The sequence below is a fragment of the Polypterus senegalus genome, chromosome 17 (assembly GCF_016835505.1).
Source record: "Polypterus senegalus isolate Bchr_013 chromosome 17, ASM1683550v1, whole genome shotgun sequence".
Lineage (NCBI taxonomy): Eukaryota > Metazoa > Chordata > Cladistia > Polypteriformes > Polypteridae > Polypterus > Polypterus senegalus.
Window position 1 is genome coordinate 82,495,804 of NC_053170.1, and position 22,786 is coordinate 82,518,589.

At 41.4% G+C, this 22,786-nt stretch overlaps 1 long non-coding RNA gene across 1 annotated transcript; it reads right to left on the reverse strand.

Annotated features, from left to right (window-relative positions):
- Positions 1 to 17,447: 17,447 nt before the first annotated feature.
- Positions 17,448 to 18,436, reverse strand: LOC120517861. Its single transcript, XR_005631125.1, has 3 exons — positions 18,268 to 18,436; positions 17,955 to 18,161; positions 17,448 to 17,824 (listed from the first exon to the last, which is right to left on the reverse strand). It is a non-coding gene; the product is annotated as an uncharacterized LOC120517861 (long non-coding RNA).
- Positions 18,437 to 22,786: the final 4,350 nt, after the last annotated feature.

A 22,786-nucleotide genomic window follows, 5' to 3' on the forward strand; every position in this document is an offset into this window, starting at 1 on the left:
CAGTAAAAGAGTGACACTCTGGGACGAGGACATGACTGCAGAAAAACGGAGTCGCGTCTTTCCGGTAAAAATACAAACTTTGCTTCATTGATGTAGCAGTTGTTTTATGAACATTATTGTTATTACTTACTGTGAAACAGCCAACATTTGGTGATTTCATTTACTAACACTAAGTCTGGCAATTTTTATAGTGCTAGCATTTTGAATGTGTGTAAATGTGTGAATGGTTCCTCACTGACAAATGTAACACATGTTAAGAAAACTTTCTGTAAATCACGTCGCTCTACTAACGTGTTACACTTTTGCGCACTGTTAATACTCGAGACGTTTACTAGCTAATAGTAGCCGGTAAAAGTCAATGAGCAATCATTCAAAATGATAGCACTCTAAAAATTGCCAGACTTACTGTTAGTAAATGAAATCACCAAATGTTGGCTGTTTCACAGTATAAAGTAACAACAATAATGTTCATATAAGAGCAGCTACATCAATGAAGCAAAGTTTGCAAAGCTTGTATTTTTACCTGAAAGATGCGACTCAGTGTCCTCGTCCTGGAGTGTCACTCTTTTACTGTTCTGAAAAACAACGTAACGGTCCATCCTCTGCTGATGCCATGCAGGGTAACTTCAAGGCTGTTGATCGATGTCTTGTGAGGAGGACGTTGGGAGGTTCGCACGTGTCTTCAAAAATCGCGCAGAAGAAGAAGTACCTCCGTTTTCAGATAACAAAAATGCGTTGGTTTTGTTGTTTTAGAGCTATAACACTTTCATTATTTGAATCACAAATAAATCCAGAAAAGTATGTGTAATTTTAAGTTTATGACTGCTATTTGTTACCACAGAATTACAAAATACCTTATTTTCCCTCATTTTATTCTTTAATCAAAATCTAAAAATTCCCTTTATTTTCGTTTTTTCGTTTTTGCTTCTAAAATGAAATTTCAAATACCAAAAAGTACACACACAGACAGCGCCTATTTGATTTTACGTTATTTTTTCCTCATACAAATAAATGCAAAAAATTCGTACAAAAGAAATATCCGTAAAAATCCATAATTCGTGCTTATCCGAATACTTATTCAAATTCGGCTCTACCCCTACATTGAACCTAAACCAGATCCAGAATGTCACATAAAACCGAACCAGCTCATGTTCAAGTTCTTCACTTGCAAATACGTTATGTTGAGTTTTAACATTCTTATAAAATGAGTTTGTTCAATGAACGCGGTCTTTTGAACTACAGGAAGTTCATGCACAGCACTGCCTCCCAATGTCCACAGACATGCCGGTTAGGTGAACTGGCGACACTAGGTGAGCCCCAGTGTGTGTTTGATGTGTTGTGTGTGTGTGTTAGCCATAAGAGCACAGCAATCCATGTCGTATGTCTGCAGTTAATAAACTACGCACAGCCAACATCTGACCTGATCACTACAGACTGTGAAAATCCCTTCACTTTTTCTGTCATTAAATTATCCATCCACCCTTTGATTTTCTGCAGCGAATCTGGTCTGGGTCAGTGGGGCAGCAATCTAAGCAAAGACACCCAGAATTCTCTTTTCCTGTCCTTTTTCCGAAGTTCTAAATTTTAACTGTGAAGATAATTATAGAAGCAGTGCGTTGTAAGACATCTTCAGAGGTAGGTGTTGTGAGACTTGAAATGTAGTTCTCAATTGTTATTTTACGGATATTGGCAGTGCCTACGATACTCCAGGGATGACAAGTTTGATTTTATTTTGAAGCCGGTAATGCCTGCATTACAGGGAACCCAAAGAAAGTTGTCTTGTGGTTTCATTGCAAGAGCAGCATGAGACGATTTAGAGCAGTGTGGCTTTGGGGTCTCGTCACATGCTGTGCTTTTTAACAGGTAATGGTCGCATTTACTCTAAAGGGATTAAAACCCAGAGCTAAATTAATCACTTCCTAGTTTTAATTAACTTGTTTCATCTCAATTGAGTGCTGAGTTTTAACTTTTAAGATGATTATAGAAGCAGAGAGTTGAAAGACATCCTAAGAGAGAGGTGTTGTGAGACTTGACACGCTTATCTCAATTGTTATTAGAAGTAACTACAAAACTCCAGGAATGACAAGTTTGATTTTATTTTGAAGCCAGTCATGCCTCCATTAAAGGCAAATTAAAGTTTGTTGTCAATCTGTGTACAGATCTGCCTTGTGATGGACTGGTTGCTGCCTTTTGTCCAGTTCAGTCAAGACAGGAGCCAACCCACAAAACCGATTAACTGAATTACTGTAGAATGTGGTTAAACAGCTATTGAGTATCAAAAATCTTAAGCTTAAATAGTTCACCACTAAAACATAGCCTTGGAACCCCTGGAAGCCTATTTTCTCCAGTATATTACCAGTTGGAGTTTTTGTTTTCCTCTTATTACTGGCCATCTGACCATAGCATCAAACATTGACTTTTACCATTTTAAATGTTTCGGACTTAAAGGCTAGTAATTTAAGTTATGTGTAATGGCATTATGGAAGAGATGGGAAAATGATACCGAAGCGTCAAAGCTTGCGTCAGTTAATCTGAAGCGTATAGTGAGTCGAATCACGGAGTCGGAGTTTGTGTCAAAACACCGCTGTCACGTGACCTGTGATGTTTGAAGCTTCGAATGTCATCAGTGCTTCACAGCGCACTTTATTGGTTTGACAGTGGTTCGTCAGTTTGACAGGTTTGGCGCTAAATTAACAAGTAGCATACATAAAATGCATCATTCTCATTCAACAATGTTGGGTTGTGAGGAGAGAGAGAGAGAGATTTGGAGAGCTTTGGTGACAGATGGCGACTAACAGTGGGAAACGGCGTTCAAATATTAAATAGTACGAATGGACAAAGACCTTAGCAGAATAAAATGAACTCAGACTTTTCTGACCTTTTACTGGTGACATGAGACTGAAACAGTGAGTGCTGCTTCACTTGTGCTCTTGAGAGCTTGCCTTGACCTCAGTTAACCACCAGATGCCGCTGTTCATACTGGGGCTGAGGCTTCAAAGCTTTGAATCTTTTTCGGCACAAATAGAAAGAAAGCCTCAAAGCTTCATGGGGCTTCATTTCCCATCACTAAATTTGTAATCTCTTTATCTGTCTATTTCAGAGGAGGGTAATGTCGGTCCTGGAGGGTCGTAGTGCCTGCAGGTTTTTGTTCTAACCCAGTTTCTTAATAAGAAGTCAATTATTGCTGATGAAGAAGTACTTACTGATCAAGTGACATTTTCATGCATCATTTTAGTGGTCTCGCTTGTTAAGGTTCCCCACCCTTAATTGCTTATTTCAATCTTAAACCGCTGCATTCATTGTTTTAATGGCTCCTTATTAGCAATAAGATGTAAATGAGAAAGCAGCCAGCAGTTCTCTATTCTTTTTTTCCATTTACATCTGTGTGTGTTCATCATGCACTGTTTGATTTAATAAAACACTTAATAGAAAACTGTAACAAACTGAAGATTATCTGTTTTAGGTTTCAAATCATTTGGAGGATATCCTTGGAAATGAAAAAAAAATCTACTATATAAGAACCTAACATTGCAGACTAACAAGCCATAAAATTAAACAAGGTCGGAGATTGGCAAGGATTAGTTTCTAATTAAGCAATTGGGTTGGAATGAAAACCTGCAGCCACTGCGGCCCTCCAGGACCGACATTACCCACCCCTGGTCTATTTGTAATGGGTACTAACAAAGACGCGGACCTCCCTACGAAATAAAGGTGGTCCATGCAGTGCAGGTGTGGGCAATATCCGTTGCAAGTTTTTGTACCAACCCAATTGCTTAATTAGACACCAATCCTTGCCAATCTTGGACATTATTTCATGTTATGGCTTCTTGGTCTGTGATGTTAGGTTCTTACAATGCAGATCTGTGTCTTTCTAACGAGATCATCCAAATGTTTTGAGGCTTAAAACTGATCATTTTCAGTCTGTCACATTTTTCGCTTAAGTGATTTATTAAACTAAATAGTGAATGATGAACACACACAGATGTAAATGGGAATAAGCTAGATGGAGAACTGTTGGCTGCTTTGTCATTTACATCTTATTGCTAATAAGGAGCCATTAAAACAGTGAATGCAGTAGTTTAAGAATGAAATAAGCAATTAAGGGTGAGGAACCTTAACAAGCGAGACCACTAAAATAAAGCATCAAAATGTCACTTGTGCAATAAGTGCTTCATCAGCAATAATGGATTCTCATTAAGAAAGTGGGATGGAACAAAAACCTGCAGCCAATGCGACCCTCCAGAAATGACGAGGCCCACCCCGATATAGAGCAGCCTGAACATTGAAAGAGCTTGCCTTAATGTTAAACGTATCAAAAGTAAGGTAAGTGAGTTTGAGTCGTATGTAGCAGAGCATAATTAGAATATTATAGCAATAACGGAAACCTGGCTAAATAAAGATGGGGATGAGTAGGACGTAGAGGAACGCACATTTTTTAAGAAGGAGCAACAGAACAGAAAAGGAGGTGGAGTTGCTGTTTATGTCAAACAGAATTTAAATGGAAGTCCTCTGCAGTGGGATGATGAGCCAGTGAGGAAATGTGGCTTTGTGCCATGATGGTGTCTCTCAGTCTCCCTTTTGCAATCGTAAGGATCACATAGCTGTAAAGTCCCAAGCACAGTTCATTTTACACCGATACGCGTCAGTCTTGTCATGTCATACTTGTATTCTGTATCCAGCACTCAGCAGATGGCGCTGCTGTCCTTCTTGTGATCGGCCTCAGCAATGTACCTCACACTCAGCACTTCACCCTGTCGAGCATTTAGCTCTAAGAAATACCCAACCACCATTTTACTTTGTGGAGGTTACTGCCACCTAAATGTTGTGCTTCGTCAGCGTGTATCAAGAGTCAATTGGGGTTCAAGATCAGGGTTCTAGCCGCAGTGATTCATTAGTAATCATGTAACAGACAAACAACGTTTAGCCAGAGGATTAGCTTTAAAGTGTCAAGCGTCACCTGTGTCACTTACAAGTGTCCTGGATAAAAACCAAGATCCAGGCCTTTAATGACCTCTTGGGCACGGCCATCAGCAGTGTGTCTGTCTGCAGAGAGTGTCAACACATCGAGAGGTTTACTTACCTCGGCAGTGGCATTCATGTCTCTGGTGACTCTTCCTATGAAGTCAGTAGATGATTAGGAGAGCATGAGGGGTCATGAGGTCACTGGAAAACTTGTGTGGCGCTCCCGATGTCTAAGCACAAGGACGAAGGTCCAACTCTTTAGAGTCCTGGTGCTTCCAGTCTTGCTATATGGTTGCGAGACATGGACGCTATCCAGTGACCTGAGACGAAGACTGGACTCCTTTAGTACTGTGCCTCTTTGGAGAATGAGCTGTTGATCACGGTGTCCTGAATGAGGGACATTACTTGCATCGTGAGGGAACGTCAAGTTATTGCACTACGGCCATGTGGTGCGATTCCCTGAGGGTGATCTGGCTCGAGGACCTGAGCTCGAGGAAAGCCCACTCAACACTTGGCTGCAGCAGACAGAGATGGTCATTTCCAGAGTGCGTGTCTGCTTTGGTGGTTGCCCACCAGGATCCCAAGCTGTTTCATTGTGTCTTGGGAGAGGCAATGCTCTGTATCAGTAATATTTGACCTGACCTGACCCCCTTTCCCTCATAGGGTGTGCTTCCTGACTTTCTGCTCGATATTCCAGCTCAGTAGGTGGCAGTAATGCACCATCTATGTTGGTCTACCAACCACCATAAAAGCCCACAAGAAGAAGAAGACTGTTGTTGCACATTACTTATTCATCAAATTTGGCACCTTCCGACTTCTTTCTCTTTCCTGAGCTAAAGAAACATCTGAATGGTCATCGTTTTGACATTTTGATTGTTATTTTTCTTCCCAAGGTCATGTGGAGGTTAGGAAAAGTGCGTTCACCGTCAGGGAGGCTACATTGGAAAACCCTAAAACAGTATTGTGCTGCGCCACTTCCTTCTCAGGGAGTCTCACTTCCCATCAGACACCTCTCTTATGTAGATGTATCCATTTATATGTATTTTCTTAACACTGCCATTTCCCATAAAGCACTTTGGGCTACACTCCTTATTTGAAACTGTGCTTCTGTATATCCTGTTCTGCTCTAGTAGTGGTGAGGCCAGACCTGCAGATCATGACTGGTCTGGCAGATGTGCCCAGTTGGTGCAGCTCCTGACATCAGTCCCTTCTTGCGCTAGTGTCCCCGCTTCAGGTAGCAGCTGCCGACGTGTGAGCAATCAATTCTATCATCCCAGCTCGATCCTAGCCCTCCTGCGTTGAGTCTGCATGTTCTCCCCATGTTCGTAAGGGGCCACCCACAAATCAAAAACATGCAGGTTAGGTGAATTAGTGTTCCTAAATTGGCCCTAGTGTGTGTTTGGTGTGTGTTTGCCCTGTGATGCACTGGTACCCTGTCCAGGGTTTGTTCCTGCCATGCACCCTATGCTAACTGGGACACGCTCCAGCAGACCCCAACAACCCCGTTCAGGATTAAACGGTTTAGAAAATGACTGACTGGCTAACAGCTCGACCACCTATTGATACCCCACTAATGCTTAGAACAAAATCTGAAGCCTAAAGCAAAACATGACCTCTTTTTGACAGGAGCAGAGTAGTTAAACACGTGGAGGGTCAGGCTGCTGAAGCTCAAGAGGAGCAGAACACAAACTCTAAAGAGTGCGGCCCACGGCGACTAACTTTAGGAGTTCAGCAGGGCTATGAAACAAGGGGAAAGTTTAAGATCAGGTTGACAGCTGGTAAGTCTCAAGTATAGGAACACAGATTAGACTTCGACAAGAAAACATTTTTAAAGCTGGACCAGGTCTTGAAAAATTTTCTTTGGACAAATAATGCGAAGATCAATTCATACCAGAATGTTGGAAAAAGAAGAGTATGAAGAAGAGAAGTAATGGCTCATGATCTGATGAATACCACATCATCTGTGCTTATGGCTTGATCATCCATGGCTGTGAATGGAAGTCGGTCACTGGTGTTTATTGATGATAGGACAGCTAACAAAGTAGCAGGATGAATTCTGAAGTGTACAGGGCGCTATACTCTCTGCTCAGTTTCATTGATGACTTCTTTGGTGTACCTGAGAAGTATCAGCAATGATGGAAGAATTATTCCACATCTAAGCTTTGTGTCTGTTGCCCTGTGAAGTCTGATCCCCACCTACAACTACAATGCAAAACTCCTCAGTTCAAAACACCTCGGTCAAGTGAGAGCCAGAGTCATATTTGCCACGGGGCTTGTCCAGTTGTTGAGTGTTGGGAAAAATTAGCAGGCCATTAATCTGTTGTTGGTATGGTAGACAAAGTGCACGTAACTAGCATCCCGACCAGGATGGATGGTGTTTTCTTACCTAATAGGGTGGCCATCTTGGATGAGTGCTGCGCATGGATGGCATTTCACCTGAGACATTTGCTGTTCTCCTTCCCAGTCACAAGGGAGACCAAGAATAGTTAAGAAATATGGATGCAACTTGTTAAAGACACCATTGAAGTCATAAGAGACTGGCTTGTTCTACTCTGATAGGCTCTTTCGGACCTAACTCGGGTCTTCTGAGTTTTCATAGACATAGTAAAGTGACCAAAACATATAATGGACGAATAAAAGGAGCCTCCTTCATGGACACATGAACTCCCCCTCGTTTGGACACCCACAAGGCTGCATTGGAATTGCAGTTCTGGAGGACATCCCTGTTGGGGTCTTTGAGTGCCGCTGGAGGGGGCACTCCTGTCCGGTGGCAGTCCCACCTGACTCAGAAGTGCTTTCTGGCAACGGCGTTGATAGGTCCACCTTAAAAAGGAGCTCTCTGCCTCATCTGTTTGGGAGTGGAGGTGGCGGAGATGAGACAATGAAAAGGGAGATGGCAAGTATTGTGGTGGGCAGAAGCCTTTGGAAAAGAGATTTGTGAAGAATAAAAACTTCTTTGGATCAGAAACTCGAGTTGTCACAGCTGTGTTTGGAGTCGGGGACTAACCATACAACTGCATTGTGTGGAAGGTAATGGCATGTCTTTTGTCATTTTGCTTTCATTAAGTCGTTTATTCATACTTTGTGCATGTGTGGTTTGGCGGTTAACAATGACTAACCTGCTCACCCAGCTCAGGAATGCACAGATAATTCTACAACACTAATGGTACTCCATTAATGACGCCAATTCACATAAGAATGGGTGGTTTTTGGTACAATCAGTCAAATTATACTGGCAGAGAGTACATGTCCACATTTCAAATATGGATTTAAAATCCACAAGCAGAATCAACAGGTATGGCCTTTGTGCCATTATTACCTTAAAAAAGTGAAAAAAAGGAACTGCTTACATTTTTAAGAATTTAAATGTAAAACTCACTTAATCCACCAACACATTGGCAATGTAGCTAAAGGAAAAAGATTTGCATGTGGGATGTCACATCAAGTGACGTTTTGTCAGATTTGCCGATTGCAGTCGTTGCATCGTAGCTAATTGCGTGACTGAAAATCTCAGCCTATGTCCCACTTACCATCTGAGCACAGTCGTACTCGGCCCATTTTTTCTGACAGTCAATACGTATGCTGCCTGACGGAGCCAGTGCACTTTTAAGTGGCAACAGTTATAGCAAGTTCTGTCATTTCTTTCTTTTTCTAAAAAATCGGGAGTGGTCTCCCCTCGACTTTCTCGTATACTCAAACATTGGGATGGATATTTGAGGAGTAAACTGCAAGACAATTATATTTTTATATTCTGTAGATTAAACAACCATCAACAGCAAATCAAATCAATAATATATTGATAAATTATGATAAAAGTAAAGTTCAACAAATTGGACTCTGCAGCTCCATGAATAAAAAAGTACCATTTCCAGTTAGCGGAAATAGCCCAAAAGTTGACAGAAATCTACGTTTTGTACCTAACACTTGCATGCAAAATGTGGCTAACCTAAGTGAAAGTGTACTCAAAAGTTATCGTGTTCACACACACAGACAGAATTCCAAAAATGGTATTTTCAGACACCGGGAAATCTAAAACATCGAGATTCATCAGAATCTCAAGGTCAAATGTTTGGATGGTTGAAACACTTTCCCTTTACTCCGTATACGAGAAAGTCAAGAGAGACGACCTCCTGTTCCATTTGTGAGGTTCAAAACACGTACGCGTGTTGCTTATTCCTCGTCGTCGTGTTCTATGCATTGAGCTGCCGGCTGAACGTTCGTTGGTTCTCAATTCTCACACGCCGTTCTGACCAAACAGAAATCGAACCCTGTTTGATTTTATCCTAGCCAGTCACAGACTACTTGGTTTCAGTCGTTAGATGTGTCACATTAGATGGCTTCACGGGGGACGCTGCCGACTGCTAAACATTATATAAATGAAGGCCATGACTGTGATGTGATGTGACAGCCTTTATGAGAGGGAGTCCCTGTGGACCTGTCACTACCTACCGTGACATCCAGCCGTTATATAGAAGCCACACTGCAAGAAATGAAAACTAAACAAGTGAAAAGTATTTATATTAAGAAAATAAATCTTTCTTTCCTTATTGTAATAAATATTGACTTATCAAAAAATTTGTATTTACGATTAACTTACTTTAGGAAATCTTGCCAAGTAAATTTTGCTTTACCCCATTGGCAGATATTTTTGATAAATAAAATCAGAACAACTCCCACCAAGTTTTTTTTAATCTAGTTTTTGACTTTTGCAGTGCATTAAAAATGCTAACAGAATATTAGGTTTATAGTGCTGGAGTGCAGGAAGGTTGTGGAGGACTTTGTCATGAGCTGGTGGTGGACTTTATGCATAACAGGGAGTGCAGCTGGATGATAAACTGGACTCGACTGCCAATACTGATGCTCTGTGTAAGAGAGGTCAGAGCCGACTATACTTCCTTAGAAGGTTGGCGTCCTTCAACATCTGCAATAAGATGCTGCAGATGTTCTACCAGACGGTTGTGGTGAGCGCCCTCTTCTACATGGTGGTGTGCTGGGGAGGAACCATAAAGAAGTGGGACACCTCACGCCTGGACAAACTGGTGAGGAAGGCAGGCTCTATTGTAGGAATGAAGCTGGACAGTTTGACATCTGTAGCAGAGCATGTCAATCATGGAGAATCCATTGCATCCACTGAACAGGATCATCTCCAGACAGAGGAGCAGCTTTGGCGACAGACTGCGGTCACCGTCCTGCTCCACTGACAGACTGAGGAGATCGTTCCTCCCTCACACTATGTGACTCTTCAATTGCACCAGGGGTTAAACGTTAACATTATTTGAAAATTATTGTCTGTTTTTACCTGCATTTGTATTACTCTTTAATATTGTTTTTTGTATCAGTATGCTGCTGCTGGAATATGTGAATTTAATAAAGATTAATAAAGTATCTATCTATCTACCAAGGAGCCTCGGAGACCAATCACCATTCAGACGGAGGGCACGGAAGTGGTGCAGAGAGACAAAGACCTGGGGTTCCATGTAAACAAGTTGGACTGCTCTGACAACACAGTGGCTCTGCATAAGAAGGCCCAGAGCAGACTGGACTTGCTAAGGAGACTCCGGTCTTTTGATGGGTTCAGCAAGCTGCTGGAAACATTCTACCAGTCCATAGTAGCCGCTGTGGGCTTCTGGGGAAACAACTTGAGCTCAAAAGAATTACAATGTCTGAACAAACTTATTAGGAAAGCCTGCGCCATCACAGGGTGAATCCTGGACACACTGAAAAGTGTTGTAGAAAAGAAGATGGTGGCACAATTGGAAGCCATCATGAAAAATCTCCTCCCCTTCTGCCCACTGCTTTCGGGCAATTCAGGGCTTCCTCCCAGGACACTGGTTAAGTTCTTTTTGAAATACCACTCTGGAGTATCTGCAAAACATACATTTATTCATTAATTTGTTGAGATTGGCTGTATTATTACTCATATTTGTCCTGTATCCTTGTTTTTATGTTTCTGCTGGTGCATGCATGTGAATTTCCTTATAGGATTATCTAATCTAATGTATGGAGTACAAGTCCATGGCAGTTATGCCCATCTTGTTATACAATACGCTACCGTGGCGGTTTGTTAGTCTATCCAGGATTTTAAATCACCTGTCGCTTGCAAATTGATTGACCTATTGACCTGAAATTTGGTACACAAATACTACGTGACGTCTACTTTCGCGGTGATGATTGACTTCCAATATTATTTCTCTTATTTTTATTTTATTGTAGAATCAACTCTCGGCAGCGGCTGTGCAGTGCATGTGTATGTGTTCAGGCGCCGTTCTCTTCACTTCCCCTACCTCTTCATATCTTAAATCATTCTTGAGGCAGATTGAAGACTTAAGTGAAAAATTAAGGAAAACGTACTAAGTAATTGCAACATAAACACTGACTTAATCAGTTTAAAGGCGAAAAGATGCCGACGAAAGGGAAGTAGTGGTGGGCCGCTAGGGTGGAGAAAAGAAAAGCTGCTCAGGAAACAGCAAGCGCAACAACCTCTGAGCAAATGAATGGTAAACGTAAGAGAAAGAGGATGAAAACTAGGAATGCTCCAGTCAAGTGGAGGTTACTGGTATTGTATAATGCACGAGTGAGGCCGCACCCAGACTACTGTGTTCAGTTTCAGTCCCTAAAATACAACAAAAAAAGCAGCAGGCGATACATTTCAAGGAAGAGCGACTTGGCTGATGCAGGACTAAGTGCAACAAGCGATCAGTATTGAGTGAAGGAGCTGAACCTTTCAGTTTTGAGCTAACAGTTTAAGATAGGACATGATTGACGTTTTTCAAATTATTGAAGGGAATTGTGAAGTGGATCCCAGTGGCCATTTTCAAAGGAGTACAACAAGAAAAAGGGACACAGGTGGAGACTTGTCACGGGTCAATTTCGCACAAACAGTATGATGTTGTTCTTCACACAGAGAAGCATCAACATGTCGAACAAACTAACCAAGAAGTGTTGTAGAGAGTAGGACTTCAGAGACATTCAAAACTCAACTTGATGTCAATTTTAGACAATCAAGGTGAACAGGCCTCATCAAAAAATTTCAGAAGTTCCAATAACTTTTAAGAATCTAAGCCTCTTAAATTACACCTATTCTGCCATGCCTGAGCAAATAAGAACACAAATGCTATTTCTTAAATATCTCCATTTCTATTCTTCAAGTTGGTTAGACAGATCCTCAAGAGCTTTAACATGCTGCTGTGAATTAAACAGAATTTTGGTAATCTGCTGACAAGGGCAGATTTCTTGGAATGCTTTCAGAATGCAAGTGAAAGGTGATGAAACAAAAATCACCAAAGAACTCTTCAATTGTCACTGGCAATGGTAATACAAGCAATTAAAATGAAGAATTACATGCAGTTGCCTCGCAGTTAGGAGACCCAGGTTCGCTTCCCAGGTCCTCCCTGCGTGGAGTTTGCATGTTCTCCCCGTGTCTGCGTCGGTTTCCTCCCACAGTCCAAAGACATGCAGGTTAGGTGGATTGGCGATTCTAAATTGGCCCTAGTGTGTGCTGGGTGTGTTTGTGTGTGTCCTGCGGTGGGTTGGCACCCTGCCCAGGATTGGTTCCGGCCTTGTGCCCTGTGTTGGCTGGGATTGGCTCCAGCAGACCCCCGCGACCCTGTATTCGGATTCAGCGGGTTAGAAAATGGATGGATGGATGGATGAATTACATGCAGTGGCATACAAAAGTGATCATCTTCTGCTCACTTACCCATTCACGGCAACAGACATTTTAAGCACGGGTGCCCACACTTGGGCATGCTACTGTATGTGTGCATAATGCAGGAGGCATTACCGTCAGATGTAGAGCTCAGTTCTTACTTGCATGTGGAACCGACTTGTAATACTTGTTGATCAAGGTGATGCCTTGCAATTTAAACACCAACCAAGTATGTTCACCATAACACAGGGTGAAAGGAAAATCAAACCAAACACCTTCTGAAAAGTGGCATCCCTCCACCAGAAACACTGCCAGCCATGAAAGAGAGTGGAGCCTGTGCAAACTCCATATTCACAGAGTTCTCTCATTGGGGGTCGTCCAGCTTTTGAATATGCTTGTAGTGTGTAGTCATGTCTCCTTACTATCACCCTGGCTGGCTAATAGCTTTTATGTGCACTGATGAAAGGTGTTTGGTTGTTTTTTTTGTACAAGGGCAAAGGGCTGCTTTATACTTCACGCTCAGAATGCATACGCGCCCGCATCATGGCTGCCACGCGTTCCCAGTGTTCATTTCACGCATCCTCTGAGCTGGTCATCAGAAATTACCGCGGTGCGTGCGCGAGTTGCAGTACAAGCAAAAAGTCGGGGTGGGGGGCGCAGTGTGCTAAAAGTCGGAAGGTGACGTCAGAGTCTCTGTTTACTATTTACATGTGACAGAAAGCCTCTATGGAGATCCTACGAGATCGATGTGCATGCTTCGCTGTTTGATGAATGGTTCAATGTGGTGAAGAAAAATGCCGACATACAGATGCATTCGCGGTGCTTTTACAGTGGTGTGAAAAACTATTTCCTGATTTCTTATTCTTTTGCATGTTTGTCACACAAAATGTTTCTGATCATCAAACACATTTAACCATTCGTCAAATATAACACAAGTAAACACAAAATGCAGTTTTTAAAATGATGGTTTTATTATTTAGGGAGAAAAAATCCAAACCTACATGGCCCTGTGTGAAAAAGTAATTGCCCCCTTATTAAAAAATAACCTAACTGTGGTGTATCACACCTGAGTTCAATTTCCGTAGCCACCCCCAGGCCTGATTACTGCCACACCTGTTTCAATCAAGAAATCACTTAAATAGGAGCTGCCTGACACAGAGAAGTAGACCAAAAGCACCTCAAAAGCTAGACATCATGCCAAGATCCAAAGAAATTCAAGAACAAATGAGAACAGAAGTAATTGAGATCTATCAGTCTGGTAAAGGTTATAAAGCCATTTCTAAAGCTTTAGGACTCCAGCGAACCACAGTGAGAGCCATTATCCCGCAAAAACATGGAACAGTGGTGAACCTTCCCAGGAGTGGCCGGCCGACCAAAATTACCCCAAGGCGCAGAGGCGACTCATCCGAGAGGTCACAAAAGACCCCAGGACAACGTCTAAAGAACTGCAGGCCTCACTCGCCTCAATTAAGGTCAGTGTTCACGACTCCACCATAAGAAAGAGACTGGGCAAAAACGGCCTGCATGGCAGATTTCCAAGACGCAAACCACTGTTAAGCAAAAAGAACATTAGGGCTCGTCTCAATTTTGCTAAGAAACATCTCAATGATTGCCAAGACTTTTGGGAAAATACCTTGTGGACTGATGAGACAAAAGTTGAACTTTTGGAAGGCAAATGTCCCGTTACATCTGGCGTAAAACACAGCATTTCAGAAAAAGAACATCATACCAACAGTAAAATATGGTGGTGGTAGTGTGATGGTCTGGGGTTGTTTTGCTGCTTCAGGACCTGGAAGGCTTGCTGTGATAGATGGAACCATGAATTCTACTGTCTACCAAAAAATCCTGAAGGAGAATGTCCGGCCATCTGTTTGTCAACTCAAGCTGAAGCGATCTTGGGTGCTGCAACAGGACAATGACCCAAAACACACCAGCAAATCCACCTCTGAATGGCTGAAGAAAAACAAAATGAAGACTTTGGAGTGGCCTAGTCAAAGTCCTGACCTGAATCCAATTGAGATGCTATGGCATGACCTTAAAAATGCTAGAAAACCCTCAAATAAAGCTGAATTACAACAATTCTGCAAAGATGAGTGGGCCAAAATTCCTCCAGAGCGCTGTAAAAGACTCATTGCAAGTTATCGCAAACGCTTGATTGCAGTTATTGCTGCTAAGGGTGGCCCAACCAGTTATTAGGTTCAGGGGGCAATTACTTTTTCACACAGGGCCATGTAGGTTTGGATTTTTTTCTCCTAAATAATAAAAACCATCATTTAAAAACTGCATTTTGTGTTTACTTGTGTTATATTTGACTAATGGTTAAATGTGTTTGATGATCAGAAACATTTTGTGTGACAAACATGCAAAAGAATAAGAAATCAGGAAGGGGGCAAATAGTTTTTCACACCACTGTAAAAGCACCGCGAATGCATCTGTATGTCGGCATTTTTCTTCACCACATCAAACAGCAAAGCACACACATCGATCTCGTAGGATATGCATAGAGGCTTATACACCACTGTATATTCCAGCGTCACATAATCCCGATAGTAATGACACGGTACATTTTAAAAGTCTCACATACCATCTTTTGTGCTGTGTTTTTTTTTTTTTTTGCAACTTCACAACAGCAACATAATGTGTAGCTCCGTATTTGAGCCACTGGGAAAAAAAATAAAGGACCCGGTGAAAACGTGTATTTTGTGATGAAATTGGACATTTCGGCTTTAATCTCGAAATGTCCACTTTAACCTTGTAGTTTACTTTATCATTAAAGCAGACCGTCGTAAACGTCATCCCAGTTTTTAATCGCTACGAGCTTCTTGGACCTGACAGCAGCGGCAAGCAGCAATAGATCACCACACAGAACGAATTAAATGTCTGATATTCCAACTCTCTGCTCATTTAGAATCTTTAGATTTATACTTGACATCACTTTCATGAAGAAATGCATTAAAGTGTGTATGTTACATTTTACATATTATTTCATTTAAATAATGAATACTGCTAATAAATACACACATGGGGGTGTCACGGTGGCGGAGCGATAGCACTGCTGTCTCGCAGAGAGTGATGTTGCTGGTATTTCCTTCTGGTATTCCACACTGTGCACCAGTTTCCTTCCAAAGATATGCAGATTTGGGGATTTGTTGCCGCTAAAATGACGTTAGTGTTATGTGTGTGCCTGTATTCACCTTGCGATGAGCTGAGGCCTCGTCCAGGGATTGTTTTTCATTTATGCCCAATGCTTGCTTGAATGGACATATCCCTGGATTGACAGATTTAATCAATAAACATCATTTTCGGAGATATTGCTGTAAGGTGTTATCGGAATTTAATAGGCGTTCTAGGCAATTCACAACACGGAGAAGCCAAACATGTTCTCACCGTGATATCTCGCACTGCCACCTGGTGGATTCCTCCAGATTTATGTAAAGTAAGCGCGCAAGTATAAACACTACAATGCTTGCGTAGCAGAAGTGTCCGCTGCAGTATGCGTCGCGTGAAGTATGACCCCGGCCTTACTGTACATCTTTATTTTCCACTAGAGGTACATCATACTTTTGACCAAACTATGCCTGGTATAAGATCAGCCATTAGCTTTGTCACGCATGCGCGTCAGAGGACCTCCTCGCAGGCTCACATAAGGTACATGTTAGTCTGCCGCAGGGGGAAGGGGTAATGTCACTGACCTTCTCTCCCTGCAGTTCCGAGAAACCACCCATTGAGGGCACTTAACCCCGCCCCTTTCAAGGTCCATCAAGATGATAAGACCATCTGCACAAAGAGGAGTCGGCGTTTGTCCTGAGATACTTTGTATGGCACCGGGCCAGCGAATCTTTATGTTAATGATTACAAACTTTTTTTTATTGTTTGTATGTTAAAGCAGTTACTAAATGAGAAGAGCCAGGTGCCATCTCAACTCTTCGTTCACTGTCCGTCCTGCCTTTCCCAGCCACAGCTCTTCTCTTTCCAGGCTGTGACATTTTCTAACAGGGCACTGAATGCTGTGGTTGTGGAAGCTCATCTGTGTTTGCTTCCACAATCTAAACCCAATTGAGTAAAAACAGAACAAACACCACATCACTCTTTGTACTACTGAGTGTTTCATGCCAGGCTGGAATAGAACATTCTGTGCACTGGAAGAGGCCCATTTGTGCAGTGTGATCATTTTGGGACTCCGTGCTGTGATTAGGGCACTGACTGGAGATTGGTGAGCTGCACGTGACGCTGTGTTGGTAGATTTTTATATGGCGACTTTTTTTGCAAAACTGTTGTGGATCCTTCTTTAACATTAATAATCCTGTTCAAGCACACCCAGTAAACTTCCGCTCATTTTGCAATACACCTTTAAGCAGTCTGGGCGAGCACATGCTAATGCTACAGTGATCACTTTGAGAATGGAACTCTCGAGGAGGCCAAAGGAGCACAACTGTTCTCTGCAGAACGTTTAACAACATCTTAACACGAGTGTTCAATCGAGAACAGTTTGGCCATCCAGTCACTAGCACGTTCTACTGCAGCAGACCCAGTGTTAAAAGTATCTTCCACCATTATAATCCAAAAGGACCAATATCATTAAATAAATTCCACTGCGCTATGCTTTAGGCAGTGTTCACCTCCATGGACTGTAAGCAGATGCTCCTCTCAAAACAAAAGAATTCAGAGCATTGAGTGGATTTGTGCTCTTAATTAGACTGTCAGAAATTAGAGCAACAAGATTCTGGGTTTACCGAACAATATGGACTGATGGCGTAAAAAGTCTGCATTAAAAGAAAGCACCTTATGAGGTTCACCCCCAATTCTAGCTCAGATTAACAGATGACATTAGACGTTAGAAGTTCTAGAATAGTTGCTCATTTGACAGATAAGAAAACTTAAGAGCCATGAAAAATTCCATCCAACTGGAAGGATAGAAACTAAAGATGAAGGGCAGAGAATATCACAGGCATCAGATACACCAATACTATATGGTTATTCTGCCAAGAAGAAGAAAGGAAAGAAGAAATCATATCAATCAATGGAACTCCAATCTCTTAAAAGGTTAGTCTGATCAATGTTCATCTTTAGTTCTCACTGCATATAAGTAGTTGTTTAAACTGATGGCATCTAGGATGAAGAGACATTAAGCATCAGAGTTTGGTCACTGGTTCTGCTGACCATTCACAGTTTCGACTGCAATGGCTTCAAGTATTTGTAAAATGAGTTATGGACCTGTGAAGAACAAGAAAAAGTGATGACTACATAGACACATTAACGTTAGATTTGACCACTAGTGCCATTGTTCAACTTATTTAAACCTAACACAGAGCCAACCACAACCAGGTCTAGCTAAATATCTTACCTCAGTCTGGTTCAGCGGCGATTTCCGTGCCCACTCAAACATGTTGTCATAGACATTGCCATCATAACGGCCAAGAACAGAGTTGAGCATCTCATCACGGTAGTCAAAGGCATCGACCAGTGCTATAGAATTGGGGCGTATCTGATAGAGAAGCTCTTTCAGCTGTTGGGTTACTTGTGTCAGCTGTGGGACAGTAAGAAGTCCTGCCTGCAGGGAGCATCAGCAGAAAACAGATCATACATGGAAGAAGACAATGCTTTTTCATCATACGAAAAAAAGATGAATGAATTATGGCAAACGTTATCTATATTACCTGCAGAAAGTCACCAGAGTTTTGGTAGACCCCATGAAGAGCATAAAGGTGTGCCAGGGAATAGAGGGCAGCGTGGACAGCTGTGTCCTCCACCTCTGCAAGTTTGGAGCAGAAAAGCTTCACTATGACAAAGTGACAGTGAGCCTGAAAAGAAAAAGGGCAAAAATGTTATTTAGAAGATACATTATGGGTCAGCATTTGTCAACGAGTGGACAATCGCCATTTTTGAGCCTGAAGGCACCGTATTTAAAAGCAAGCAGCAATCCACCTCATTTACAAGTTTTTTTGCTCAGATGAACTTTGATAACTTGCAAGTGAACTCTCTGTAACTCTCTTACACAGAGAAGTGCTGCAAAGCCCTGTGAAGAACAATGAAGTGAGACAAATAAACAAAATATATAGAACTGAAACAAGACTTTAAAGCCCACAACTTTTTAGATTTTTTTTTTTTTTTACATTTTAGATTGGAGTAAAGGGAACTGAAGATGCAACAGACAAAGCACCCTAAACAAGACTAAGAGTTTTATGCATACTTTTATGATCAAAGTTTATAGGTAGCTGTCTATCACCAGAGTAGCATGCTCTTTATCTGTATGTAAAAAAATCCATATGAACTTTTAACACAGAGAACAAAACCAACCAAGACAGAGCAGATACATCAGAGAGAGAGACTCCACTCCATAAGACTCTGTCCATTTGGACAATGAAGACCCCATCCATGTGTGACTGCCAATTCTAAAAGCTGCCCAACAAAACAACAACTCTTCTGATCCACATTTGATAAGGTGCCTCAAGAAATGTTGGGCATTAAATTAAAAGAAGTGGGAGTTCAGGGTGGTGTTTGTGGATGGCCCAGACACAGGAAGCAGAGGGTTATAGTGTGAGGGAACCTTATCAGAATTAGTTGATTTTAAGAGTGATGTTCCACAGGGGTCAGTGCTAGGGCCCCTGCTATTTCAACATATATAAATGATTTGGATGGAAATATAAATAACAAGCTGGTTACCTCTGCCGATGATACCAAGATAGGTGGATTGGCAGATTATCTTGAATACATTGAATTATTACAGAGGGACTTGGACAGCATGCATGCTTGGGCAGATTTGTGGCAGATGAAGTTTAATGTAATTTAATGTAGCAAGTAAAAATGGTAGGTCTGAATACACAAATGGGAGGTCTGAAAAGGAGAAGGACTTAGAAGTCATAGTAGATGCAACGCAATGAAAACTGCAAGACAGTGTTCAAAAGCCATTAAGAAGGCTAACAGAATGTCAGGTTATAGAGCACCTTGATGTGTGGAGAAAAAGTCCAAGGAGGTTCTGCTCAAGCTTTATAACACACTAGTTAGGCCCCACCTGGAGTACCGTGTACAGCTTTGGCCTCCAGGCTACAAAAAAGGACATAGCAGCGGTGGAAAATGACCAGAGAAGAGCAACCAGGTGGATTCCAGAGCTACAGGGGATGAATTATGTGGAAAGATTAAAAGAGCAGGGAAGCACGGTGGCGCAGTGGTAGCGCTGCTGCCTCGCAGTTAGGGGACACGGGTTCGCTTCCTGGGTCCTCCCTGCGTAGAGTTTGCATGTTCTCCCCGTGTCTGTGTGGGTTTCCTCCCACAGTCCAAAGACATGCAGGTTAGGTGGGTTGGCGATTCTAAATTGGCCCTAGTGTGTGCTTGGTGTGTGGGTCCTGCAGTGGGTTGGCACCCTGCCTGGGATTGTTTCCTGTCTTGTGCCCTGTGTTGGCTGGGATTGGCTCCAGCAGACCCCTGTGTTAGGATTCAGCGGGTTGGAAAATGGATGGATGGATGGATTAAAAGAGCTGAGCCTTTTGATTCAGAGTAAGCAAAAGAAGATTAGGAGGAGAAATGATTGAAATGTTTAAAATTTTGAAGAGAATTAGTGCAATGAATAGAGACTTATTTTAAAATGAATGCATCAAGAACGTGGGGACACTGTTGGAAACTTGTTAAGGGTAAATTTCGCACAAGCATTATGAAGTTGTTGTTTACACAGAGAAGCCTAGACACAATTAATAAGTGAAGTATAGTAGACAGTAGGACTTTAGGGACTTTCAAAACTCCACTTGATGTTATGTTGAAAGAATTAAGTGGATTGGACTGGTAAACTTTGTTGGGCTGAATAGCCTGTTCTCATCTTGATAGTTCTAATGTTCTAGATGCTGCCTTTACTTTAACAGAAAGAACCGTTTAAACTTTGATTTTTAAAGCAAGCGTGCATTTTTCTTAAGAGCTTTACATTTCAATTTTATTTACTATGCATTTATATTTTCTATTATTTACATTTTTCTGTTGATATTATTCTATTTTTAATGCAACACTGATATGCTTTTAAATTTATATACTCTGTCTACATATCCTGTGACGGATGGCCGGAGACCATGACTAGCCGTGACACCCCTGCACCATATGTACAATTATTGAAGAATTTCATCACAAAGGGTTATCAACAGAAGAAATGAGTACACTGGAAATCCTAGCACTGAGAAACAATGAAGTTGAAATTAACACCAAAAATCTCCATCGCTTACATGACAAATTCGATAAATGCGTATCAATAAACTAAAGGGGATGCTTTAGTTATCATGAACACATCAGATTATATACAGGAGGCACAAAGACAATTGTCCAATACTATGCATTATTACAAATTACAAGACCCCCCAACAGATCTCCACAAAAAGGAACTAAAAAAGATAGTAAGTAGCTTTCCTCTTGAAATCAGGCATCATGTAAACAGTTTAATTCCTGGGAACCCCAAAAATGGGTTACTTCTACATGCTTCTTAAAATCCACAAAGAAGGGAACCAAGGAAGGCCTATAATTTATTTCAGGTTGGGTGGAGCACATCCTTAAGCCCCTCGCCCAATACAACCAGCTAAATCCTGGACACCACTGACTTCTTAAAAAACTGTCTGCTTTAGTCCCCTACCTGAGGGAACCTTACAGGCCACAATGATTGTTGAGGCACTTTACACCAACATCCCCCATGACGATGGCATATTGGTATATGAAAACGTACCTCAGACAACATGATTTACCCACAAAGTCAGTAATAGAAATGATAAAATTCACTCTGACACAATCTATTGTCTTTTGGACAAGATTGCTACTTGCAACAAATGAGGACTGCAATGGGCTGTCTGTTTGCACCTCACTATACAAACCTATTTATGGCAAAATTGGAGGAAGATTTCATGTCAATGTGAACCTTAAAACCAATGCTGTATCTCCATTACATAGATGAGATCTTCATAATCTGCACTGCCAGTGAGAAGGACCTCCTCCATTTTCATAATGAATATAATTCTTTTCACCCTAACATAAAGCTGAAGCTGAATTACTCAAAAACAGAAGTCGGCTTCCTTGACACCACCATTCAACTGAAAGACAACACCCTGGTAACGTCTGTTTCTCGCAAACCAACAGACAGACGGACCTACCTAAGAAGTGATAGCTTCCACCCCAAGCATATAAGACGCTCCATTATTTTCAGCCAAGCAATATGGTACAATCGTATTTGCTCATACCCTACACACCGGGACAAACAACTGCAGGAGCTCAGACAAGATTTCATAAGACAAGGATATACCCCCAAAACAACAGACACTCAAATAAGAAGAGCTACTGCCATACCCAGAGACAACCTTCTGGAATATAAAAACAAAGACAACAAGTACTAAGAGTTTTATGGCTAGATATGAGGATTGTTTGCATCTCTCAGACCGACATAGACAACATGTCTACAGAGCCATATTGTTTTAAAAAACTCATCAGAAACTTCAAAAGACTTTGTTGTACAGTTATCTTTTTCAAAGATCTTGACCACACATTGTTCTTCTCTCTCTTGTTAAATGAACCCTAGCCTGGAGAAATCTATTATTTTTTTTACATTTAAGATTTCTCACTTAAAGAGATACCAATGTTGTTTCTTGTCCTAGTGTGTATATAAACACAGGAAACTCCAGTTTCTGTATTACATCTTGCCTGAAGAAGGGGCCGGAGATGCCTCGAAAGCTTGCATATTGTAATCTTTTTAGTTAGCCAATAAAAGTTGTCATTTTGCATGACTTTTCTCTACATTCATAATGGCTAACACGCTACAACACCCAAGTACAATAGACTATGTGGAAACAGTTGGTGGTGATCGTGTGGAAGACGAAAACATCAACTTACAAAATCCCAAAGAATATCTACAACCATTACTGAATTACTGTAGAAAGAAGGATGTATCCAAGAAAGGCAATGTAGTACATCTTCCGCAGATAACATTATACAACAAAGGAGATCTTACAAATAGAGAACAAATAACTCTTAATGCAATATGAAGCATAATTTACTTTCAAATTATTACATTTAACTCTTTTTTAATATGGGTTATTACTAACTGTGATGTAAAATAGTTCTATTATACATACATATAACAGTTCTATTATGCATACGTAACAATTCCCATTAAAATAAAAATCTGTCTAAATTGTACATCCGCATCCCCATACACGA